General features: G+C 45.7%; 1 protein-coding gene across 7 annotated transcripts in view; it reads right to left on the bottom strand.

The window, feature by feature from the left end:
* FOXN3 (forkhead box N3) overlaps positions 1–26,355 on the bottom strand; it is a 210,093-nt gene extending 183,738 nt beyond the window's left edge. For 2 of the 7 annotated variants that reach the window (XM_063399187.1, XM_063399186.1), the window contains exon 1: positions 26,220–26,353. The gene's annotated coding sequence lies outside the window, so the exon portion shown is untranslated. Of the gene's footprint in view, positions 1–26,219 lie in introns of all 7 variants that reach the window. The other 5 variants (XM_063399190.1, XM_063399184.1, XM_063399185.1 and 2 more) reach the window with 4 other exon arrangements.
* Between the last annotated feature and the right edge of the window lie 789 nt (positions 26,356–27,144).

A 27,144-nucleotide genomic window follows, 5' to 3' on the forward strand; every position in this document is an offset into this window, starting at 1 on the left:
TCCTGAGAGCTGGACTGAGTCTGGGGCTAAACTCCCAGGAATTAAGAGACTCTTATCTAATAAGACATGAAATAATACACAAAATTCACCTACCACAACAGATCCTAGTATTGCATCTTCAAAACAGACCTTACAGATCAAAGCATTTTGCTGAAAAGCCCTCTTCTGCTATAGGATAATTCATCTGACATAAAGATGTGATGCTCCAGACACCTGGGACACACCAGAGAGGGAGCTTTATAAATACTATCCAAGGCAATACAGAGCCAGCATGTTTGCTCCAGTCAATGTTGTTAAAATGGGAAAAAATTACACATTTAAATAAAACTGTCCTAGCAGGAGGTACAGCAGCAGATCAGTGAGAAGCATTAACCATGCTTATTCCACTTCACCCATTAACTATTTTTAATTTTTAAGCAAGTTATTAGAGCTACTATAATATTATAAATATTGTATTACTCATTCAAAAAGATTAAATGGTCTCAAAAAAGAGAAGATATTCTTGTTGCTGATTTAGTGGCTCTTTGAGATAGGCTACCTTGCTTCTCTACCCTTCTACACTTCTCTAGGACATCATGGATTGTACGGGGTGCTCTCAATTCCTTTCCGTCCTAAGGGACAGTAGAAATACCCAGCATCGAGCAGAATCAAGCTCTGAACATATACTAGCTAAGTAATATGACACTGTGAGCCTGTTCTGGTGTTACACCTGTGATCTGCATCACATAGCCCACGATTCTGCAATGACTGACCTCTGCCTATCACCTGGGCTCCAGGGGAGAGACAGAGCAGCATTCCTAGAGGCAATGATCTCCTCAGAAGCAGACCTTTGGCTGAGCCAGCTTGTACCCTGAGTGCTCATTTCTTTGTGGGGACAGTGAAGGGGTGCTGCCTGCCTGCCTGCACGGGTGTGTGCACCCACAGCCACCAGCCAGGTGAGTGCCACTGCACAGGACAGACAGCCGGGCTGGAACACTTCCAACATCTCTAATAAAGGCTCTAAGCCAACAGTTTACCTGCACCTACTACAAGGTAGCTTCTTATAATATAAATCCATTTAAGACTGGAAACAGTCCTTTTTTTGTGTGTTTATAGAACATGGAGTAAAGGCAGGATCACAGGTCATAACCAGGCTCACCAGGAGTCTTCTTCACGGTACAGATTAATGATGTACTCGTTAGGACCAGCACTGGTAAGGGTGAGCATACATCCCTGCCCAGATCCCAGCTACCATTCTGTTCAGTATGTAGCTTACAGCACATTCCCATTTGACTCCTCAGTGAAGGGAGAAAAAGAAAGTTGATCTAACTGTGAGAAAGAAAGTCTTTCTTTGACCTGTCCTGAAATGGGAACCCATAAGCAGCAAACCATTATCTCTGTCCAAAGGAGTGGGACACACTGCTGTATTGGGCTAAAGAGATGACAAGCCACAAATCTCATGATTAGGAATGAATATGACAAGAGTTGTGCTCAGACTGGGACACGAACCACCTGTTCCCTGATCACACTTTCAACCGTAAGAAATGTTTCTCTCCAATCACCCATGAATCACTCAATTAAAATCTTATATATGTAGCATTTTGCTGTTATCCAGTCTTCTGTCTGGAAGCATGATGTTAGTTTTTCATATTACCTATTTGTTTCCCAACAAATAAGCAACCAGCATTTGGAAAGCGTTCCTTCTTTTGAATTTCAGCCATCCAGTGCCCCACTTCCAGCTACTTTCCTCTGCCACCCTGCACACAGCCATTTTAGAAACAGCACAGACAAAACCAACAGCTGTCATTGAACAAAGCTCCACCATCCAGATGATGGAAGTTACCAATCTAGAGTTGAAGGACTTTAACAAAATAAATAAGAAAGAATCCTTGCAAGGTGGAAGAACAAAGAGACAGAACAGCAGCCTTTCAATCAAGAGCCATACACTATATGCTTTAGGAAATAACAAGTTCAACAGCCAGCTGATAAATAGCTTGCCACCAGAAAGTGGATTTGAAATGACACATAACTGCCACATATATAAGCCTAGAGTAAGCAAGAGCCACGTTGCCCTCCCACATGCAGCTCAGTGCTGCAGTGAGTTTTCCCTGCCTGCCCATAGGGACACCATCTCCCAGGGCAGTCCCCGCTCCCCTGAGGTCAGGGCACAAGGAGCGAGTCACCCCAGGACACAGGTGACAGCAATGAACAGCTCCACAGCAGCTGCCTGCCCACAACAGCTGCTCCGGGGGGACGGAGGGAGCAACACAGATGAAGCACAGCAATGGTTCAGGGGTTGGGGCAGATTTTTCTCCGTTTAAGGGGCTGTAAAATGTTTTTGCTTTAGGAGAATTGGTGCTTTCCCTGATAGCCCTTTTATGTTTCTATACCCTAATCTGCAGTGGTCAAAGAACCTGATAGCAACAGCACCCATGCCAGCATAGTCCTTTCTGCCTTCCTCAGGCTCCCAAGTCCTGCTTTCTCAACATCACTCACACACGTCCGGATCCAGCAGAGCACACATTCAAGTTTTAACCTCTCAAGAAGTTCATTAGTTTCAATAGGCCTATAAAAAGATTTAAAGTCAAGTACATTCGTAACTGCTTTCCTGAATCAAACCCTAAGTAAAAACCTTGTCAACATAAATAAAGGCACCAGAGGCAGACCATGAAAGATATCTGCAATTACTCAGGTAGGATTTTGTGTGAGGTTTCCAGCAGGATTTAGCCCAACCATTGTAAAAGTGCAAGGATTTTAAATTCATCCTTGAGAACAAGATTGACACATCTTCTAAAGGAATCCAAATAGTGAAAAAAAATGCATGTTATAATAATGAAATATTCCACAGAATTAAGGAGACACCATCAAGTTCTATTTGGCATTAAAATGTTCAACAGAACAGAAAGAGCCTTCTGAGTCCTCCAAAGGCTTCTCAGGCTGCAACCCAACAGTGCCTGGTCTGCTGTGTGTGGCCGAGTGTCCCAGTGCTGGTCAAGCACAGGACAGGGATGCACAGCCAGTGTGGAGGTCACACCTGGCCATGCCAGCTGAGCCCAATTCAGGAACAAAAGAAACTACCAAAGAGAGAGAGGTCAGTGACACACACAGCATTTGCTGAGCTCCTACAGACCAGGGTTTTATTTGTTACTACAGATAAGGACCTTTCTGGAAAGGAGGGAGAGATTCTGCTGGCACTATGGCTTTAAGACCCTGGCAGGGGGGAAGAGCAATACCATCACTGTGAACCAGCTCACAGCACCTGCTCCCAAAGCAACGCGACATAGTCAGCCGAATTCACAGTTCGAACGAGGATGGCGTGAAATGCGTTTTCCCCAGCCCCGGCACCAGAGGCAGCCGGTGCGGGTGGCGCCGTGCCCGCAGCAGCGGAGGCCGTGCTGCCCTGCGTGCCCAGCACCGGGGGCACTGGGACCCATCGCGGCACATCCATCCTCCTCCGGGAAGGTTGCCGGGCAACTGGCAAGCTTTCGGCTGGGCGCTGACGTCTGCACGCACCTCCTCCATCGTCTGCAACTAACTTGATTTTGATGGATTAACGCAAGATGAAAATCTACTGAGCTCCTCTCTCTCTCCCCGACACGCAGGGTTCATTAAGATACAAAGAAAAATACAGTGAAGCATCGACTCATAATGCATGCAGAAGACCACGCTAAGGACAACGCAGGCACTAATGATACCAATGTTCTGAAGTGATCCCTTATTTTATGGTAGAGAAAAATATATTTATTTAGTAAAAATCTCATTACAATAACAATAATAAAGCATAACACATGCCCCAACTGTGATTCTCTTGAATTCTTTTCTCTTACATCCTTCAGAAATGCTATTTATTTTTTCACTGCTCCTTGTCATACGATGTTTTAAGATTATTTCCCTTCACCTGCTGGAGATGCACCACTGGGACACAGAAGTTCCCTCTAATCCCATCCAGCCAGGCATTTATACCACTCTTATTAGCTTGGTATCCCAGTACCCTACTGAGCTGCATTATCATTAATTGTTTCTCAAGTGTTAGCCACAGGCTCAGCTTTACACAGTACAAAGCAAAGATGTGATCCCTGCCCCGAGGAGTTTTACATGCTAAACAGATGGTTAATGACAGCAGCGTAATGACAGCCTTTGGACTGGTAGGGGATAACATTTATGGAAAAGGGAATAAATTAGCTGGGATTCATGACTAACTGCACTTGCTTTTCCTGGAGAAAATTTGGGGGAGACTGCTTTCCACAATAACCTGGAAATGTGTACTGGGCTTGAGATCCAAAAAATCATAACCTCAGTATTTTTTGCAAATGAGAAGCTTTATTCTAACAGAATTTTTTTTACTGATCAACTGATTTTTAAAACTGATCAACCTTCTTTCACCAAACGCACACAGGGTGACTTGTCAGAAAGAGGAGAATTTTAACTAAAAAAATTACTAATGTTAAAAAGACAAAACACAAAATGTTTTAGTAGCCCCTGAATTTAAAAATGTTCTTTAAAAAAGAAATGAAAAGGCAAAATGGAAAACAACTGACAAGCTGAATGGGAATCAGAGGTTAAGGTGTCATTGGGTGAATGCCATGCCAAGCATCCAGTGACATACAAGGCTTTGGGAGGTACAAATAAAGAGCTGGGCACAACATGGTAGCTTTAAGGACAAGAAACTCAGAGCTGCAAGGCCAGTGAAGGAAGCTGATGAAGATACCCCTCCACATAGGCATTATTTATTTCTCCAAGATCAGCATCACTCACAGTGCAAGCTCCCCCCAGGCAGCAGCAGGGACAGCACTGCTGTGACACCAACACCCACCACCCAGGCTGGGACCACCAGTGGGACAGGGATGGAGGCTGCCGGGTGGCATCTCCCACTGCCTGCCTGACAGCAGGGTGTTGAACTCAACTAAATAATTCCAATTAACTGGGGCACTTCTTGTGCTCCTAACATCTGGCTGAGACAGGGCTCAAAACAGCTTTTCTGTACTCCTCGGCAGCCCATGTTATTGGTTTCAGTGTACAGAGGAAAAGATGGATAGCTCAGAGACCACAAACCCACAGAGCCCAACTGCTGAGTGCCCCATGCTCAGTGATGCACATGGGTGGGACAAGCAAGATCAGGGATCTTGAAATCTTCTGATGTGACAGGATTCAGCCTCTTGTGTTTTACTGCTACTGACACTGGTGTTAGCATCTTCAGTGCTAGAAAGCTGTTCATAATCTGGATAGCACACTGCATGAAGTACAGGTATTTCTGTATGATTTCTACAAGCCTGTTCTCAATTTTACAATACAAGCACATAAAAATATATTTTCTACTCTGTTTTGCAGTGTAAGGAACGGTTGATTTTTTTTCTCTCAGCCTTATTGTGACCTTCTGGTATTGAGCAGGCTGCACCAAAGAAACTTCCCCACACAGCAGTCCTTTCCTGCATTCTAGAAATGCATTTCCAGTTTTTTACTTGACAATAACTCAATCTGAATACTGCTGTGAACTTCACAGATCTTTCGATAAGACACTAAAGTAGGAGCTGTGACTACAGAAAAGGCTTCTCCTGGATGGCAGAAGATGTAGGTCCAGCTACCTTTCAGTTTCATTTCCCATTTATAGTCCTCCAAGTAATATTTGAGAAGGTTATTAAAAGACAAGGTTCCTTTTTCCTTTCCAACTCAAGTATTTAAGTTTTTGCAGCGCATTTAAAGCTACAAAAACTCAAACACTTGTGCCATTCTTAAACAGGCTTGTATTTTCTCTATGTCAGCAGCTAAAAGTTTGCATGCAGGTAAAACACCTCCAAAAACTATGTCACAAAAAAATAAATCCTTAGCAATTACATGAAGACCAAGAAAGGTATAACCACTGAGCATTTAAATAAGGAGACAATAGACTCTTCAGCCCAATAGGATAAATACCTTTAAAAGTCCCCGTAACTTCAATGCAAATTTAACTTAGAACAGCTCTGAGACGATATAAAAACAAATTTGCGAACAGAATAATTGATAAGACTCTTGGGTCCTTATTTCTGTGTGCTCACATAATGGCAATTAAAGCTAAGCACCTTTGAAAGGCCTCTAAACAAGCACATGGAAATCGAGGAGAACCTTTGAGTGGGGATTATGCATTAACCTAATGTTCATAATCATGCTCAGAAAGTTTCTCTTTGAAAGCGTGAAGCAGAAATGTTAATAATCTCAGGCAAATAAAAAACCTTAAGCTATTGAAAAGGTAACTTTTGAATCAAGTATATAATAGGTAATAAAACTTCAAAGGATTCATCACTCGCTGCAATTAAAACATCCAACACAGATTTTTAAATAGCCTTCTCATGTATAAGGAAACTTTTTTCCTCCAAGTAAATAACTGAACTCAGGTGAGCACCAGATTTTTTTTCTTTTAGGAATAAACATAGGCTTTCATCTGTGGTGCAGTGAAAAAAGCACAGCATCATAGACCAAATCAGCAAAGCCATTTCCACTTTGCCTAATTTTCTTCTTCAAAGATTCAAAGTATCAATCCTACTCTTAAAAATCCTCCAGCACGAACAGTGAATGTAAAACAATGAACATGAGAGTAACAAGAAGACTCTAGCAAAAAATACTGCCCCCTCCCCAATTTCCACACAACTAACTAGAAATGTTCCACATTTTGGTAGAAGAGAGGGTGTCTGTCTACAGCATGATGACAGATATGAGCAAGTTCTCCCCAGGTTGCTTAGAAGAGGCAAAAAAAAAAAAAAAAAAAAAAAAAAAAAAAAAAAAAGGAACATCCTCTTGTAGCTGTGGTTTTACAATGAATTGGCAAACAAAAACCCAAGCAGGCAACTTCCTGTCAGATGTTACAGAACACCTGAAGTCTTAGTCTCGTCACAATTGCCAAATACAGAGTCCTCAGTGCTGCAAGCAAAATGCATCGACTCTTATGGACCCAGGCAGGCCAAACCACCTTGTTTGACTGCAGTCTCCAAGCTGGAGAAGCAGAGGATGCATCCATGGGATGGGAATACTTTGGGATTGCCTTATCCCGTGACTGGGAGCAACTGTGGTATGAGGGGAGGTCTTGAGGAGCAAGTTCATAACACGTAGGCCCACAAGAACTCTGACAGATGTTGCTTTCACAATACACAAAGAAATCATAGCAGAGCAGATGAACAATGGAAATTTTGTAATGATATCAAACTACATAAATAGGAACTCCATGGTATTTATGGCAGGAAGTCACCTACATCAGCCTAAAGCACTTATTAAGAGTGGTCCCACTAACAGCCAAACTAGCTTGGAGTCTAACACCCAAACAACACAGGTTCAGGCATTACTTATCTCCACTAAACAATTTGAAAAACCTGTTCTTCTGTCACACAAATTTGAAGAACTGAAGGGAAAAAAGAGTCCCAAACACCACATCCAAAATCACTTCACTTTATTTGATGCCTTTAAATTTTGTAAGAAAAAACCTCAAGCTTATTTCCAAATCACTTTGCACTTAGTAAACTTTAAGTATAACAGTATCCTTTATCTTCACACAAGGTCAACTTTATCCCTTGTAACTGATTAAAAAAAACCAAAACAAAACAAAACAAAAACCACAATCGAACTGATGCTCTTGTTTTATAAAGATTAAAATCTGAGCATGATCATTTCCTTTCTTTCATCAGCAAAAGAATGCATGTGTGAGACACAGGATGAAAACTTAAAAATGCTTACATTTGGGGAGAAAACACAAAACAAACCAGGGCAACAGAAGCAATCAAGAGAACAAAAATTAGAGAACTGTATTCCTGTGGCCTGACAGAGTCTTTTACAGATTATCCAATAGAGCTGATGTGGCCAGCCTACCACAGATGATCTCAGCATCTTCAAAAGTCATTGACATCCTTCATCAGGACCAGGATTTTATCCCAGTCTCTGATAATTACCATCTTCTTTACAGATGGCCCGAACAGAGGTTAAAGTTGTTACCCTATCTCCTCAAATGCTACTTCAGCTAGAAAAAAATCCACAGACAAAACCTGAAAGTGAAACCTCCCACGGCCAGGCACAGCAGGCCCAACAGTTCACCAATGTGTTCCCTTCCATTTCTTTTGAGTAAAGCCATGGCTTGTGAGTGATTGCAGCCACTTACCTGGGCACACATGGATTTTCAATGGGTTTGTAAAGCTCCAGCTTTACTCATGGACCTCTGGAAACCCCTGCTTTGACCCAGACCTGAAGCAGCACTAGCTGAAAAACCAGAGCATGTTACGTGCCCCACCAGCAAGGACCTGCCTCCAGCTGCAAGCAGCTTCCCGAGGGAAGGACAAGTCTTGCAGTGACAACTCCTCACAAACACCCAGCACATCTGGATTTTGCTCCAGATGTGTCACAGCCTGTTCCACCTGAAGCATTATGATCCCCATCTGCTGCATAAGGACAATTGCCTTGTGAAACCCAAAAAAACCCCACAGATGTCAGGATAAAAAGCAACTTCCCAATCTTTTTCCTTTACTATTGAGGGTAATGTCAATGTTCTTCTCACAAAAACAAAACAAAAAAAAACCCAAAGCCCTCATGCTACAGCTTTGTTAAAGGACTGTGTTTAAAACCTGAGGATTCTGCTAAATTTGAAGATGTATGGCAAACACATCAGGTGTAAATGCAGACCATGCTTTATGTCAGTATATACACTATGTCAACAGATACACACCAGCTGAGGAACTGATATAAGCATATGTTTAAATGTCTGAAGAGAGAGACCTAGACCAAAACAGAACTGTAGGAGAAGCTGTTCCCTCTCTGAAATGGCACTGTGTAGGAAGAAAATGCTTTTTGCTATGTTAAAACATCTCCACATTCTTCTTCTTGTTTTTCTTATACTTTCAAAACAAGGCTTCTATACAGAAGGGTGCAGGCAGAACTTAATACATTAAAACATAAACAGTTTTTACCTCAGTAGCAGCTGCAGATCAGTATGTGTATGGTGGTACTGAGCTTGTAAAACTTGTTCAGACGAACTCCTGACAACGTGCACCAGCAGTTTGCCAGAGAAAGGCTATTGAAGCCTTTTATAGCCATTCAAGAAACAAAAGGACAACCCTCTATACACAATCATCACAGCCTGGCTTATCAAAGCACTTCACAAGTCTAACTGCTCAGCATCCTTATTTTTTAGCAATTATTGTTCTGACGAGTGAACCTTTGGGCAGTGTCCAAGAATAAGGGGAATTTCTGCTGCAGGATGCCTGGAGTGTTCCTCCTCTGCTAAGTGAAGCAATAAAATCAGTGTGTGAATGTGTACAGAAATGACAAAACCCACCTGCCTTCCAGCTGTGCCTAAAGAGGTCACAGGGTGAAAAAGCAGCCCATCTGGGAGCTTCCCCTTGGCTGTCTCCCACTGATGCACCATGTGCAGCTAAAAGCAGGCAGCCCCTGTCCTCAGGTACCTGTGCATCAGCTGGCTTTCCCTGGGCCAGCCATCCAAGCACAGGAGAAGAAGGAGCTGGTTCTGAAGGCACATTTAGCAGAGAACCAATGTGGAGCTTTAGCTGGTGAGATTCAAGGGCATCCGTACACAGGGTTGCTAAACGCTGCTAACTAGACATTAACCACGAGATACAAAATCTCAGTCCATGCCAACACAGCCCATGCCAACAACCAAACCACTCTTTGGCCCCAGATTAATGAATATAATACTTGACAAGAGTAATTGGAGATTAATGGCCTGTAACTGCTTGGCTACCTTGCACTCTATAGGGTCAAGTACATTAATGTCAGTAGAGAAATAGTTTGTCTCAACCCAGTGCTGGCACTACAAAGACCCATGAACTTGGAGATACAAGGGCCAAGCTCTCAGAGCCACTTTCTGTCACTAGGGTCTATTGGTGGCCAATTCTCATGAGGAAGAGTCCTCATGCAGGGGAGTTTAATTCCCCCACAGCACATTATGGCCAGATATCCTGGCACGTGCCACTCTGCAGGATTGTGACTGAGGCAGGAACTTCAGGGCAGCAAAGGCAGCAGACATGAGAGCAGGTCACTCTGCTCCCACCAGGGCTGAGATGGAGGCAGCCCAAGACCCAGACAACCCCAGGCAGTCCCCTGACCCCATCTGATTTTTGCTTGGCACATTTTCATTTCGCAGGAAAGAAATACAGCCAAAATCTTTGTTGTTCTTGGTCACTGCATTTACCTGCAAAATATTGCTGCTCTGACATTTGCAGGAATATGCCCTTTGTTCTGCTTTCAAATCCAGGGTATTTCCAGGGGGCTCAGGACATGGCTCCTGAGCAGGGGCCAGGCTCACTGGAGTACCTGTGCTCACCTCCAAATAACTGATGTGCCTAGGCCATACAGTTGCAGCACTGCAACTAGAAGCTGTAGTTCTCAAATCTGGACACATAAATGTCCATACAGAGACTCCAGCTTTGCCTTAATTACAGTTAGATTATTTAGCCCCTTTCTCTAGGAGGAAAAATAAACCACAGATAATCTGGAGATTAAACTAGAACCACTCTTCCTAAGAAATTGCTTTCTGGAATGCATAGTAAAGAAAAAAAAAGTGTGTAACTTATACTGCTCCCAAGGGAAAAATGAATATGCCAGTCGACCTTAAAAGAGTCCAGTAGAACTGCTGAGTAAAATTTTAAGCACAAGATGTTAAGCCCTCTTCAAACTCCTCCAGAGGAACCTTTGTCCTACCTCCTGGAGGTGGCAGAAATTGTTTGTGAGACCATTGTTCATACTCATATTCTGGGTACAGGCAAAAGTATAATAATACAGGGAAAAGTTCCATTACCTTATTCTAAATCTTTGAACAACACAACAGTTTGAAATAATTTGTCAATTCTCTCTCTTACCCTGTGTTCCTCAGTTTCTCAAATATAAGAATGCAAAGAAAGTCCAGAAGGCAGGGAGAGGGAAGGATAACCCTGTGGTGTCTCACAGGGCTGGCACCTTAAAACACTCACCAGACAATGAGTGAGTTGCTCTGATAAAATGGGAGAGGGAGCCACAAGAGCCAGAACACCCTTCACACTCAGCATATGCTTGGGAAGTGTGTTTTGGCCACAGAGGTGATACAGCTTTCTCAGATGCTCTTGGAGAGGAGATGTTCAGCATCCCACCCACTCCTCTCAAGTTCCAGGGCTTCCACAGGGCTGGAAGCCACAGCAGCCACAACTCTGCTACAGTGACCAACGCTCCCCAGCAACTCTGATTACTCCTCTCCTTGCAATCTCCATCAACATTCCTTAAAGAGGACCTGAAAGGAGCACCAGACACGTGCTGTAGGTATCAGCTCCTAAAGCATGGCTACAGAGGACATTGGAACAAATGTATAATAGAGCACATCACAGGAAGAAACAAGAGGTAAAAAGTAGCAACTTATAAATGCACCTTTTGACAAGTCTCACTTTGCAGTCTCCTCAGCTAACAGTGCTTGAAATAAAAGTGCTTTTTGACAAAAAAGCCTTCAGCTCACCTCTAAGAGCAGTGAACTTTGGCCATGAGGTGGCCATGAAGTACAGGGGGGTTTCTGTACCCAGTATCAGTCCTTCTCCCCTCTGAATCCTCTCCTCTCACACAGCACCCCATGGCAGCAAGCTCCTTCCTCTCTGTGTTTGCAGGATGCACACTGCAGCTGGCTCTGAGCCTCACAGCGCTTCAATACCACCAATGCTACAGCAAGGTCCACCACTGGACTCTGCAGTGCAAAATCAACTCTGTCTAGCCAGAGAAGAGGAAAAAGAGACCAAAACAAAACCCTGAGCACATTAGTCTCTGTTAACTGTTCTTTCCACAAACATAACATTGAAGCGATTTCATGTATTTCCTGGCAGGGAGATTTTGTGGTGGCTCAGATCAGCTAAGATCAGCAAGAAAGCCTTTGAAATACACATATACACATTAAAACTTAAGTATTTTACCTTTCCCCTCCAAAGCAATTGCTGCTGTCAAGTACACCCTTCTCTTACAGCCACATGTTCTGTTTAAGAATACCTAGTCAGAAAAACATTCAGAGGTATTTAATCAGATTTTTCTTTTCTCTTTAATGACCTAATGTTTTGGTTTGCAACTGCTGCCAACTCACGCTGGGTAGAAATTTAGTACTGTCAGCATTTAATTATTATTTTAACACAGATTTCTCTACCTTCCTACAGTGAAGAAATAGCTAGAAAAAATGCCGCTATGAGCAGTTTTTTAAGCCATCAGACACCATCCTTGTTATTTAGCCACACTAGAAATTACCATTCAAGGACACCCAGATGCTCACGTTGCCATCCCCTGCTAGGGCAGATGCTCCCCAGCCTGCAGCTCCTCAGCCAACCAGAGGGACAGTGTCCAAGGGACAGCCTGGAGGGACTGCAAATACCCTACCCCAGAAGCTCACCAATCTGGGATACCCTATCCCAGAAGCTCACCAATTTGGTACAATTAAAGATAGCACTCCTTTGCTGGTAAAAAAAAGATGTGCCAAAGAGCTGGAACACAGAGCACCTGGCTGGTGGTGTATCTTGAGCCATAAATAACAAATCACGCTGTTTCTTTCTGTCAGCTTAAAACCCATTTTCCTAATTTTTCGTCTCCCTGTCTGAAACAAATAAATTTAATTCTGTAGCCTGCAACAGGCTACAAAGGAAATACATGGGTTGACCTGCTGCAGACTGCAAGACAGGTTTGTTTCATTCTCACAGTGGGGGGAAAAAAGACCCAGAAACCTGGCTCTGTGGATTTCCAAAGAAATCAAGAGCTGAGCTCACAGTAAGCTCCCAGCACCATGTAAGTGTTGCAGTGCATGGTGTTTTGCAGACAGGACAGGTGCATGGAGAGTTCCCTTCCCACTCCCAGGCAGCCTGGTGAATGGCTGCTCCCTGTTCTCCTCCTGAAAAGCAGGGTTTGGGCTTTGGCCCTCACAAAACCCACTGGGGAAATGAGTCTGAAGCAAAGCAGGGCTTGTGATAGCAAGTATTAAATGGTGCAAAGAAGAAAGGGCTGTGAGGACTCCATCATCCAGAGAGGACGGAATAGTCAGACACACACTTATTAAAGCAAGCATTAGTCTGTGATAGCAATCTAAGATAACACTAAGAAGTTTGTCACCCAAGGTAAAAAAAAACCAACAGAGGCCAAAATTGGACGCTATTGCTGGACCTGTGTCTATAGAAACCGCATTTAACCTTAGCAGAGGATCCAACTACACAGGTGACTCTTTATTTGAGAAACACAAGCACCCTATTTGGTGTATGCTGACCTTTGCACACAGTCATACTCCTATTTAAAAGAGAAACATGTATATGGAAAAAGACTAGAAGAGAGGCTAGCAACAGGGAGGTAAAAAATTTCATTTCTCTGACAACAAAGCAGGGCTCTCTTACACAGCTAGCAGGAATGAAGCATTGCTCTTCTCTACCTGAAAAGATGAAGTTGTTGGGATTTTAAATCCAGATGGTCACCATCAATGGAACTTAACTGTGCTGAATAAAGAGGCAGCTATTTCATCTGCTTAATATTAACTCTTCCCAGAGTGCATTTTACAAGTCATATGCAGAGAACAAAGGGCACATGGCTTAAGAAGCCACATACAAACGGAGTTTTGAGGGGTAAAGAAAGGGAAATAGCCTTGGTTACTGAGAGTATTTGAATGTCACTCTGTTAGGCTGTGCATTGCATTTGACAGAGCTAGCAAGGGAAATGAGAAATGATAACTGATAGTGCCCTGATTAGATCAGCCACCTTGGGAAAGGTGCTGAAGCAGAGATATTTCACTAAAATAAGGAGAATCCTGGGAATAGATTTCTGGCAAGTGATCGCAAAGGAGATATGGCCAGAATTAGAAATGGATTTTGCAGGCAGATAAAATGTAACAGATAGAAGGCAGCACAAAATGATATATCGTGAGGGCCTATAGAGCAACTATAAAGTTTGTTCGCAGATATTTAACATATAGAGATCCTAGAAAGACTTAACTTCAAAATACACTTGCTGTGCTATTAACTTTAATGTGCAGAAATAAAACTATGTTGTATTAATGCTCTCTAGCAAAAAATGAAGCTGCCTTCTCCTCAGCTATCCACCTCTGACTTCAATGGAGTTGCATTATTTTATACCACAAGATAGAAGTAGAACAGGAATATCTTCTTGCGCTTCTGACTGACAAAAACACACAAAAATGTACATTTCATTATCTTGAAGGATATCATTTTATTGATAATGGATAATTTAAGGCAGTGGTAATTAACATATTGTACTAAACTCCTTACATGCATTTCTATAGCTTAACCACGTCTCCTTCTTCTGAAGCTCATAGACAAAGCAGTTTTTTAGACTGGTACTTAGGCATTTTAGGGGAGTTAGCTTTACTAGCTATCAAAAGAAGTCTTCAGTGATCCTGCTGCCCACATCTGTCTGTCTGTTTCCTCCTTAAAAAGTTTAGCTAACCAAATACACAGACAACTATGTTCTTGCAGTTCTGTACAGCATGGTGGCCAAGACAGAAATCCGATGACAGTAACTCGGGCAAGGGCTGCTACCTGGGTTCAGTCAGACACATCAGAGCTCCCAACCACAAGACAAGTGTGTAGACAGCCCATCTTCACTTGCTCCTGTAGTGTCACAAGACTTGGAGATCTGTCCATAGGCTTAAGAGACTGCAAGTCAATAAGGACAAATACAGTGCTCTCAGGGGCCCAAGCCTGGCCCTCTGCTCCTCGCTTCATTGGCTGGTAGAATGCTGAATTTTGCACAAACATTGCATGTTGTTCAGAACAAAATAAAGATATCACAGCTACAACAACACAATCTACGTTGCAGCACACCTGTGTATTACGAGATCTTCTTATCCACTGGCTTCAAGAGCCATATGTGCATAACCCACACTGCCAAAATGAGAATATTCACATAAATCACCTTTGGTATCAATGGAAGATGCACCTGACAGCAAAAATGTCTGAGGAACAGCCAAATACTAACACTTTACCACTGGGGTACAAGTTAGTGATAACCATTATAAGCATTATTATATCAGTGGCAGCAATGGAGCATCAAATTTTGCATCCATTAAACCACTGCCACTGCATCCCCAGGGAGCTCCTCCTGAATACACAGCAGTGGAGTTGAAATATAAACTATTTACATGAACAAATGCCAAGCTATTCGCTGAGGCAAAATCTCCACTGAAATCAGCTAGGACTATCATAATCAATAGATTTTGGCATGAAAAGGGACAAGCTTCAATTTTTGGCAGTGTTCATGCCCACACTGTTACCAGAACAGATGAGTTTCCAAAGTGCCATGCTGCTTACTTCAAAACTTGTAGAAGACAAGGCACTTCCTTGCCTACAGACATCCCACCTAGGCTGAAGCTCTTGCCCCTTGCATTTGGAAACAATCAATCCAGATTCTGGATTGTCAGATTCTGCACCTGGGATGGGGCAGCCCTGGATGTACAGACAGACTGGGGAATGAGGGGCTGGAGAGCGGCACTGTGCAAATGGACATGGGGGTCCTGGTTGATGGCAAGGTGAGCCTGAGTCTGCAGTGCCCTGGCACCCAGGAGGGCCAAGGGTGTCACAGCACTGCCAGGCAGGCAAGGGAGGGGATTGTCCCCTCTGCTCTGCACTGGGGCAGCCTCACCTTGAGTCCTGTGTGTAGGTTTGGGCACCAAAATACAAAAAAGCCATCAAGCTGTTAGAGAGTGTTCAAAGGAAGCCATAAAAACGGTGAAAGGCCTTGAGGCGAAGCTGTACAAGTTTATCACGTGATTTCAGCTACTTCAGCCTGGAGAAGAGGAGACTGAGGGGAGACCTCACTGCAGTTCCAGCTTCCTGTGCAGGGAAGAGGAGGGACAGACACTGATCTCTGTTCTGTGGTGACAGTGACAGGACTGAGGGAATGGCCTGAAGTTGTGTCAGGGGAGGTTTAGCTTGGATATAAAAGAAGGTTCTTCACCCAGAGGTGGCTGAGAACTGAAACAGGCTCCCCAGGGAAGCTGTCACAACCCCAAGCCTGACAGAGTTCAGGAAGCATTTGTACAACACACTCAAGTACATGGTGTGACTCTTGGGGCTCTTCTGTGCAGTGTCAGCAGTTGGACTCCAGTGATCCTTGTGGGTCTCTTCTGACTCAGAATGTCCTATGATTCCCAGCACCAGCACTCAAGAGACCCCCTCAAAGCAGAGCTCTGTTTCTGCAGTAAACCCATTTCCTTCCAATAGCCCAAGAGCTGAATTCTGCTGCCTTCATCATCGTTGTTTTGAATGAGTGAAAGGTAGGAGGGAAGTTTCTGTCAAGATTAATCAATATTTAGGTGGTTTCCTGCCCATTCATTCATGTGCCAGAAGTGTTTTTGACAGTAAGAAATCCACTGAATGTAAGCAGGCACGTAGCAGCTGCTTGAGAAATGCCAATAATACTGTGCATACCTTCCAAATTTCCCCAATGTCCTTATGTTATTAGCGAGTGACAGGAGCTTAAATAAAGCATGTGAAACATGAAAGCAGGACAAATAATTATAGTGGTATAGAGACTTCTATACTGGAGCAATTTTTGCTCCAAATACCTTATATCAACTGTAAGTTTTTGGGGTCAGAAAGAAAATTGGTTTTCCACACTATGTCTTTGAGAGAGCAGGGTGCTTGGAATCCCTGCTGCTCTGAGGTCCCACCTTGTATCCCCACAGAACTAGCAGTAGCTAACAGTAGCAAGCAAGACTGAACACAAACTCAGAATAAAAACTACTACAAAAAAAATCTGCTCCAGATTTCAAAGGGTTTCTTGAACTGTCCACATCACACCGTGATCGGGCATCCTCATTTGAGCAGAGAGCAAAAAAAGCAAGACAGGAGGAAGCCTGGATCAAATAAACCAAGCACAGACCTTACAGGGAATGGGCAGAGTCACTGGCTTGGGACATAAACCCTAAAAGGGAGAAGGGGCAAGTGGGCAAGACTAATACTATTCTCAACATCAGCATGGCAAGGGCTATTTCATGCTGCTCTTTGAGGAAAGATAGCACTGCTTTGCTGGTAAAAAAAAAGCCTTTGCCACTAGCATTGTAAAATTATACCCTTAAAAAGGGGCTCGGGGGCTACTTGTGCCTGGCCCTCTCATCTGCTCCACTCCCTCAATGGAACAGGCACAAACCACCAGACAACCTGATCCTACAGCCACAGTCTCTGATCAGCCTGGGGACAGCTGAGGGTGCATGGCCTCCCTGTCAGCGCTCTAGGAACCAGAGCAAGGCTGCTGCAGGAGCACACACCAGTCCTCCAGCTCCTGGCAACTGCTGCAACAGGAGCAGGGCCTCGGATTCCCAGCCTCAGACAGGCACTAAAACAGGGGAACTACAGCTCTCTGGGGAGAAACCTCGAGTGACCCACGGTGAAAGGCTTCACATCTGTTACTGTGCCTCCAAGCCCACCACATCTTTCCTTTCCCCAGGAGTCATCTCTCAACCATTTTGGCTTCAAGATGCTCAGCCTTTTTTCTCAAACTGCCACAATGACAGCTTTCCATACAACTAGGAAACAAAGAAATCATTCTGCTTGGAAAGCCAAAATGCTTTCTGTTTCTAAAGACACTAATTTTTCCACCCAGGCTGACTGCTTCTGAGGTGCTGGGAGATCACCAGAGTCACCAACAGGGAATGGGAATTTCCTCACCTGTCTGAAATAGGCTTAGCAAAAACAAAGGATTTTTAAAACACACCTAGCTTTTCACAATTTGTGCTGGATTGTTCAGGGCGGTTTTTTCTTGTTTTGGTACAATTAAGTTGGTCCTATTTCCAGTCAGGTTGGTTCCAGTTGTAGCGCTGGGCCCCAGGACTGTGAATGGCTTACAGTTGCTCCACTAATGAGATGGGCTCATGAACAAGGGTGACCACCCTAATACATATGCCAAATTTCCACATTTTTCCTTTTCCCTTAATCTCATTTTTCCCACACGTTACCTCATTTCTTCCAGTCTGTGTTTTCTTCCTCCTTGCACAAAGCTACTACATCCCGAGTGAGATCTTGTGTTCAGCCACAACACAAACTGAAGCTCCAATGTTTCTCTCAGACCTTCTTCATCACAACCCAGCCCTGCTCTTGCAAGACACGGCAGATCAGCAGGAACCCATCTGCTGCCTCCCCTGCTTCCTATACCCACAGGTGGTTCAGCACTGCACCACTCCCTGACCGGGGGTCCAATATCTGGGGTGCAGCAACTGCAGCTACGGTGCCGTGTATTTGGTCAGAACACCATCACTTCCCAGCACCTCTCTGAATTTCCTGAGCAGCACGACTGCAGCGTGCCCTGGGCTCCCAGGTGCAGCAGGCACAGCGCCCAGCTGGGCTCCCCAGGGTGAGCTGGGCTGACAGGGCCGTGTCACCCCAGAAGAGCTGGCGCAGAGCTCGGCGCGGCGCAGCTGCGGCAGCACCACAGCGCAGCGCCCATTAGTGACGCTGCTGTGACCACCCCCAGGACATTAAGGGCTGCTGCACCATTACATGAGGCACTTTGCAGCAGCAGAAGTGAGGAGGGGAAAAATTAGACACACCGGTGAATATATGGCTTATTTATAGTTCAGCTTTTCAAAGTTTACTAACTAGTACAGATTATTCATCGCTCATGTCTTTAAAGAAGTCAGTGTCATTCCCTTTCTATTCTTAATCCTAAGTAATACTTTATGGTTCTGCTATTCCTCCTTTCAGACTGAAAGGCATTTGTCCAGTCTTGGCTTTGGGAGATGTTATCTTCTGGCCCTCTTCATCCTTGTCTAGCAATTGTTCTGTACGTCCATGTCCTCTCCCCTAGCTCCTGCTGTGGCCTTAGTCTTGGTCTGTTCTGTACACCCTCCACACCCTGAGCATGATCTTATTCACTCTGACACCAATTCCTACTGTGCCAATGTGAAATGTACTTTCTGTCACTGACTCTCCCCTCTAGCCAAGCCCATCTCTCAGCCTGCCTTGCTGACATCTCTTGCTGGGCACCTCATCATCAAATCAAACCCAATTATAGCTGTAATAGACCTTATGATCTTCCCTTGCTTGCCCAGCCTCTCTATCCCTTCTGAACAAACTTCCACCCTCCCTGTTGCCCAGGCCTATAACCTCTTCTAGTCCCACCATTCTTCACAGCCTGACTCCTCTTGTAACACCACCTGACCCACCATCAGGTGGTGTAAGTCAAGTGTAATTCCACTAACTCAAATGGCATTATACCAATTTGCAAGAGATGAGTTTCTGTGCTGGTGCCTCTAAAAGCAAATATATTTTATTTGACAACTAAAAACCTTCAGCCAGTTCCTTCAACATCTCCTGTATTTATTACTGTGATCTCTTGCCCTCTGGACTCCCAACAGCCACATTCTTTTCAAAACATGACTCCTCCTGAAATTCTTACATGTCCCTTAGTTCTCCACTGCTCCCAACCCAGAACATTCCCTTCCACTCTCCAGCCTTGTGTATCTATCCATTGCCCACTCCTGAGCCAGTGCTTGGCTTCTTAAGCCTTCTGAATGTACCTGCAATAATGTGGTGTGCTAACAATATTTAATTAACAGTAACAAATCATTCACCAATCCACAGATTTATTTTATGATAAAATAGAGAGGAAAAAAAGAATTTTAAAAAAGGAAGGAGAGCCACCATGAAAGCTGAACACCAGTTTTAAATTCAGACACAATTAAAAAACACATATTTAAAACAAGGTGGGCACATCTGCAAATGTATGTACTGAATCACCAAGACTACATGAAGTGCTACATGTTATTTGTGCCCCCTAGCACCAAGCACTGGGCTATCCCTGGTGAGCTGAAAGTTTCATAACCATTTTAACACCAGTAGCAGTCTCTGCTTAAGCCAAACACGCCACAGTATAAAATGATGCAATGGATACCACAACAACACCCTGAGTCTTCACGCTCTCTAGACCACATGGTGAAGTTTTGTAATGGCTGGAGACGTGACACTTAGTGGATCTGACCTAACCACTGCAACTATTTTTATATAAATGTTTCCAGTTCATTAAAAAAAAAAAAAAAGGAAAAAGAAAGAGGAAAAAACACCAAAAAACACCTTACATGTTTTGTTCAGAATAATATCTACTAAAAAAAGAAAGAAAAGCACTTTCCAAAAAGTAGAATAGCATTGAGGGTTTTCCACAGCTGGAGGGCTGCAAGAACATGGAGGCAAGATCAGGTCTTTAATGAGAGTACTAAGGACTTCACCATATGCACCACGCCAAAATGATAAAATGTTAATGAAGTGGAAGTATATTAGTGAATTATTAAAATTTCATTCCTCTCTGCAAAGCACAGAGTAAGAAAAACACAGTGAAGATAATGATAAAAATAGGATCAAAACATTTGGATCCTTCACCACCTCCAACATAAAAGCTTTACAAAATCTGGTGTTAAAATTACCATATTAATTGAGTAGCTTCTACAAATGATCTACTGTAAAATCCAGATCAAAACAAGTTGGAGTTGGGGGTAAAATGAGACATAATTCAGTTAAATCTAGATGGGTCAGACCTACAGCTTCCTCCCACCTCTAATAACCTCTCATAACCCCCCTAATGTCTCTGTTCCTCTCCACAGCAAGCCCAACCAGCAACTGAATTGTCCACAGGAAGATCTCACTGAGGGAAGTACCAGTGAGCAGGGCTCTCCACGAATGGGTTGGGTTGGGGAGCTCATGTCTGTGTGCTATGCCAGAAGTTTTGTCCAGGGAAACGTTTGGCCTCACCACGAAGCCCAGGAGATAAACCCAAAAGCTGCTCTGTGGCAGGATCCTGCAGAGGTGCTAGGGGGAGGAATGGGGAGTCCTGGTGAGCCTGGGACCAGAGGCAGTGCCACAGGAGACATGAGGCCACTGCTTCCAGTGGGCCAGGCAGAGCTCTGGCAGAGAACTACGCTAAAAAAGTACAAAGGCTTTGCCACACAGTATAAAAGAAGCAATTTCCAATGAAGCTGCCATTCTGTAAAATGCTTTCCAGGGTCTAGCTTGGACTGCCTTGTACATAAAGTCCTGTCTGTTAGGAAGTCTGGAGTGTTCTCCTTGCAACAAAAGTAAATATGCCCAGGCATGGTGAGCAGGCTCTGTCAGCAAGCTGGTGGCAGATAAGCTGTTTGCCATTAGGATCCCACTAGGGAATCTCACACTTTGCCTGAGCAAACAGTTCAGTGCAGGGTCCCATCACAACTCAGAACATGGGAGGTGAGCAAAGGAAGAAACTGGTGTAGGCCAAATGCATCCCACTCCTGGAATAATACTTGAAGTATTTGGCTTTAATCTATTTTCAGTAAAAGGTAAAACATTCAGTGTTGGAAATTTCATTCTATCAGCTAACATTGATATAAATTCCTGCTAATGTTACAAAAAAAATCCTGGTGTCAAACATCTAGGCAGATCTTTCCATTCAGTGGCACCTACCGAGCCTGATCAGAGGTCACAGTCTTGCCATCTGCCTGTCCTGCAGTCAGTGAGCAAAGAAAACCAACTCCAGCAGAGATTCTTAGGCTACAGACAAGAGAAATAAAAGAGCAACAAAATACTGTCTAACATAATAAGTAGAAGCTTTGCCCCCAGTAGACATAGCCTGTCCAATTTTAAGAGACATTATGGAATAGATGCACTTTATGGAGATTTTTCTAAGAGTGTAATGTGTCTCTTATATACCTCCCTAAGAGTGGTGGAGAGAAACTGATCTCCAGCAAGCAAATGGTCACCAGTGCCTGGACTACTGTGAGGGTGGTCCTACACAACCCACCTAAAAGTTGAGTTTCAGCCATTCCCCAGGCCCCCTTCACCAGCCACCTCCAGAGCGGGGTTGTCCCCCTGCTCTGCGTCTGTCCTCAAGGGGAACAAACGGGGCACAGGGAGCCTCACTCCTCCGTGGGCTATGCTGACACCCAAGGTACAAACTTTTGCCTTGACAACCAGCCTCAGTTCAGAACAGTTGTAAGTCTCAAGGATGCTAAAGGCACCTAAAGTCTTACTGTGAGTTTAGGGAGGGCTTGACTTGCTGTCACCCTTGCCAACTCAACTTGAGGCATTTTAAATGGAGCAGAATTTCCAAAACTCTAGGAGAGAATCACTTCCCAAAAACTGCCCTGCCTTGCAGAGCTTCAGGCTAGTTTCCCAGAATCAGCTGATCACTTCTGAAAATACACAGCTGTAATTTTACACTTAACCGAAACACTGCTCTGTTGCAATCCTTTTTTTTTTTTTTTCTTTTTTCATTATTTTGTTACAATTTTACTTTGGCTTGGTCATGAGAGAAGGTAACAAGGCAAATGAAGTTTCATTACAAATATGTCAAAATTGTGGCCAGAGTCACACTGCAAAGTGTAACATCTGAAATCATGAACTGGCAAATTCCAGCACCAACCATGATAGTCCAGTTTAGGCTTCCAGACAGCCCTGGTACCTTCTCCTGCCAGGAATAGCTCCGAACACCAAGGCATCTCCTACACCCAAAAACCACCACTTAAACCTATTCAGCATGCCAGGCAGCTTCTCAAGTTTATATGACTTTTCCATGTTTCCCCCTCAAAACCCTCTGCAAAGCTTAACACCCTGTTGTGAGCTGACATCAGAGAAATGTTGATTTCCCTGAGCCTCCCTGCTTGTGAGATCACACAGAGCTAAAGCACAGCCCTCACCTTTGCTCTGGACCTTCATCCAAATCTGTGTCTAATCTTACAAGCCTCCGACCTGGCATCCCAGCCATGCTGGGCAGAGACCAGAAAACGACTGGCATTTTCTGGAACCATTGCTTATATTCTAACTGACAGCCCCACATCCCAAACCACATGCACACCACACTGGTGCATTAGTGTTGGTACACTTGGGAAACGCAAACATAATTTCAAAGTTTTAATCCATTAGCAATTGCTAATTAAGGGGCAATTAATTTGACTCCCAGCTCTGCTCCTAATTTGCCTTGCAACTTTGTGCAGTCCACATGAAATGCAAAGTTTCAGCTTCCTATGCTCCCACAACTTCTGTGGATATTAGAATATTAATTTCTGTAAAGTGATTTATGATCCATGATGAAAGGCAGTTCAGAGCTGTAAGAACTGCTCCTATTAGTAAAATAACTGGTGCATTTTTTGATCTTTCATTTTAATGGGGGAGGAAAAAGAAAAGCCTAACCGAGTATCAGCAATGAGGCTCAAAAGGTAAAAATTACAAATTGGACACTTCTGAAAATGTAGCCCAGGGAGGTTAGTGGGGTGGGTTTTTATAACAGCAAAAAAAAAGTAACAGGACAACACAAGCATTTAATTTCTTGCATTTCCCTTGGGAACACCTGACATCATAAAACTTTCACAAACTAAAATCATTAGAGATAAATAATGTAGCAGAGACACAGAGGCTGATGAAGGGTGAACCTAGAAGATACCTAATCCAGCTCATTTCCTTCAATGTGTAAAAACAAGTAACCGACACGTTTCCTGCCCATGAACCTTCCTGCTGATAAGGGTGCTCCCAACAACAGGAAATTCGCCTCTAGAAGCAAAAGCACACTTTCACTACCAAGCCAAGCCTTCTCCATCTGAACTCCCCAGAAATGAAAAGCAGTATTTGTCTAATCAGAAGCGAGCTGGATTAAACAGCTGCCTGACTCCCTAAGCCTCTCCCCAGCACAGGGAGGGGGGTGCCACCTCCTGCACCCTGCCAGCCCAGCTGCCAGCAGGGATTCCTCAGTCAGAAGCAGGCATTGCTCCCTCTGGCTCTAGCATCCTTTCAGCCTGCTCTGTCGTATCCAAGTTTTAAAGTCAGGCCTTTGGTTTTTTGGACAGCAAGATCCAAGGGTATGGCTAAAGAGGTTACCGATCATCTTCACCTCAGTCCCCTACAAGATTTACCTCCTGATCTGCAAGACCTGATCTCCAGTCTCTGGTTCTCTTAAGAAATAATAATGTAAAAAGTGTAATATGCAAGTAAATCAGTCATTTAAGGTTTCAAAGTGATGACTTATACAGTGGGTGAGCAACTAAAGTGCTATTTCTCAGCTTGGTCACTACAAAATGAAGATTAAAGAGAGAAACAAAAGGAAATGTTCTGGAGAAAATGCAGTGAATACTCAAAGGCATCTCTCTATCACAAACATCTGAAATCAACGAGTGCTGCCCAAGAAAATAAGCAAAAACATTAACACCTTTCTTGTGAGTTTGCTGTGAAATAGCTCTCTCCTGCTTCAAAAGCAAAATAGCTCTCTCCTTTCACACACAATAAACTTTCAATAGTCCAGCGAAGTAAAACTTCAATTTACAACAAAAATAGTCTGATTTTCTCATGCTGCATTCAGCAGCAATGAAGTATATTTTACTCTCATATCTCTGCTTTTCTCCTCATACCATGCTATAACAGAACTGTGTTTTCTTTTTTGCTTAAAAGCATTGCAAAGGGCTTCCCAGAGTCATTCGCCACCTTTTTTTTTATAGGTGAGATGTGTGAAATGGCCTTAATATGCAAGTCCAAATCATTACATTTTAATATAACTTCACAACAAAGGAACAGAGAGAGATCAATCTCAACTTCATTTGGCCCATAGATGCCCATGGAAAGAAACACGGCCTGACCATTCAATTATAAGAAGTCACCCCTTGTTATTTTTGCCTTTAAGCCCCACGAGCGTTCTGCTTTGAGCCTCCTCTCAGGTTCCCCAGGAGCAGGCCAGGCTGGGACAGGACAGCCGCGGGCACGGGGCAGGAGCTGCATCTCCCCAGCTCCTCCCTGGACAGAAAGTGTGGGACAGTCCGGGGAGGAGAGAGGGAGGCGGCGTGCGGGGTTTTATTGTAAAATGACCTTGATTTGACAGGCATGTTCTCAGGTTTCAACAGATGCTGTGGGAAAGGCAACAGCAGCCAAGGCGGTCTGCAGGCATTTCTGATGATATGCAGACTTTTTTCATCTGCCTTTTTTTTTTTTAAATACATGGGGGGGGGGGGGGGGGGAGTCTTCTCAGTTTCCATGACAACAGTGTCTCCACTTGTCTGTTATTAGATACCATCCGCTTCCTGTGTCTAAATTTTTAAACCAATCAGAAAAGTGTTTATAGATTTTGTAGCTCCTGGGACAGTCCCTCTCCTCCAAGAGAGCCTACTTTAATGACACGTAACGCTCCGGCAGCCAGCGCTGCGAGGCCTCACATTGTCGGCTGCAAAGTGATCACAGTTTATGCTGTTTACCGGCTGATTCACGGGCCGTGCCACAGAAAATTGGGGGTTTGCCGCCCGATTTACTGTGCCCTTAACAGACGTTGCCATGTCAGACTGTTTGAAAAACCACACAAAGTCATTTTCATTGTTTGCTGATTTTCGTTTGTGATTCATCCCCTGAAGCAGCGGGATCTGTCCCTGCGTGACACGCGATCGCCTCGGCCAGGCCGTCCCCCCGCCGGGGCACCGGCCCGCCCTGACGGGCACGGGCTCACGGCACAACACCGCCCGCCGCAATTAAAGTTTCGGCAAACTGGGCTCCCAGAGCAGCCGCACTGGAACCGTGCGAGCAGACTGACACGGGCATGCTTTTGATGATGTAAATAATACCTGGCCGCATCACAGTCGGCATGTCAATAAGGAAATCCTTCTCCGGGGCGCAGGGACACCCGCATACATTGTGAAGGAATTAATGCACCCTAAGTCCAGTTAAGTGCAGAGCCGGCACTGAAGACCGACAAGCAACGGGGAGCTGTTGTGAGAAAGGGAAAATCCCTTTCCCGGCGGCTCTGACAGACCAACGCTACCGGAGGAGGATGCCCTTCAGGCGGGTGTGCAGGCACGGACGGAGCCCGGGAAGTACCGAGCGGCTCCTTGCCGGGCGGGGATCCAAGCGCCGCCGGCACGCAGGAACAAAAGGGAGCGGTGGGGGGGCTGCCCGCCGCCGGCTGCGCCGCTGCCCCACCAGCGCCCGCCGAGCCGGGGCCGGAGCGCCCGGGCCGCGCTGTCGGGGGCACAGCCCGCCCGGGATGAGACCGGCAGCCGCCCCGCACGCGGCTCCGGCTCGCCACAGGGCGCCCTTCCCTTCCCATCCCCACCGCCCGTCGCCGGCGAGGCTGCTGGGCGGCGGGACGGCGGCAGCGGCGCGGGGCAGCCCCCACTAACGCCCCGGGGCGGCGCCGCTGCTCGCCCGCGGCAGCCGCCGGCCCAGAGGCCCCAAAAGTTTGGCCGCGGCTCCCTGGCCCGGGAGGGACGGGGCGCGGCGACGGCGGCGAGCCCGGGCGGGCGGGCACCCGCGCACGCTCCCGATGACACCGCGAAACGCCCCCGCCGTTACCTCTGTCCGCGTCCCGGGCTCCCGCGCCGCCGCGGGGTGGAGGGCGCTCCCCGCGGCCGCCCCGCTCCGCGCCCCGCGGCGGGAGGCAGCCGGAGGCAGCCGCAGCCCGCGCCGCCGCTGCCGCCCCCACCCCGCCCCCGGCGGCGGCGCCGCGCCCCGCCGGGCCCTAGCGCCGCCCGCCCGCCCCGCCCCGCCGAGCCGTCTCCCGGAGCTGGCGGCTGCTGCCCGCGCCGGGCTTCCCCGAAGGAAACTTCGGGAGCGGGAAGCTGGCGGGGGCGGGCTGAGAGGTGCTGCTCCCTCGGGAGTGGTTTCCTGGCGGAGTGCGGGGATGCAGCAGGCTCGAGCGGAGGATGCAGGTCCCACGCTTTCTGTCCCTTTCCCTTCAGGAGAACCCTCTCGGGCCCGCTGTCCCACCGGGGCCGGGCCTGCCCGGCGCGTCCGCCCGTGGCGGCACAGCCCCCGGTGAGTGCCCACACGCCTCGGCCGCCGCCTTTGGCCGTCGCGGTGCGACCGGGAACGGCCTCCGTGCCACCGGAGCCGGGCTTTTACACGTTCAAAAACGAGACATGCAGAACTAAAACTGTTATTTTTTTACCATCTTACTCGCCGGAGCCTCAGCCTGACACCTTGTATCGTATTCACTGCTGAAAACAGAGAAACTCCCCATGCCAGAAGAGCCGGCAATGCCAGGGGTGCACCTGCCTCTCCGGCCCTTTCGCAGCCCTCCCCGCCAGCCTCCCCCTGCTGCTTGTCCTGCCTCACCGGAAAGCAGGCGAAGGGGAGCTTCGGGCTGAACGGGGCCCGGCTGCAAGTGCAAAGGCTGGCAGGATCTCAGAGGGAGCTGGTGCCATCAGCACTGCCGCACGCCTGGAGACTGTCTAGCCTGCAATGGGCATTTAATTATTAATTTTAAGTTAGCTTTCTC

The sequence above is a fragment of the Prinia subflava genome, chromosome 5 (genome assembly GCF_021018805.1).
Source record: "Prinia subflava isolate CZ2003 ecotype Zambia chromosome 5, Cam_Psub_1.2, whole genome shotgun sequence".
Classification (NCBI taxonomy): domain Eukaryota; kingdom Metazoa; phylum Chordata; class Aves; order Passeriformes; family Cisticolidae; genus Prinia; species Prinia subflava.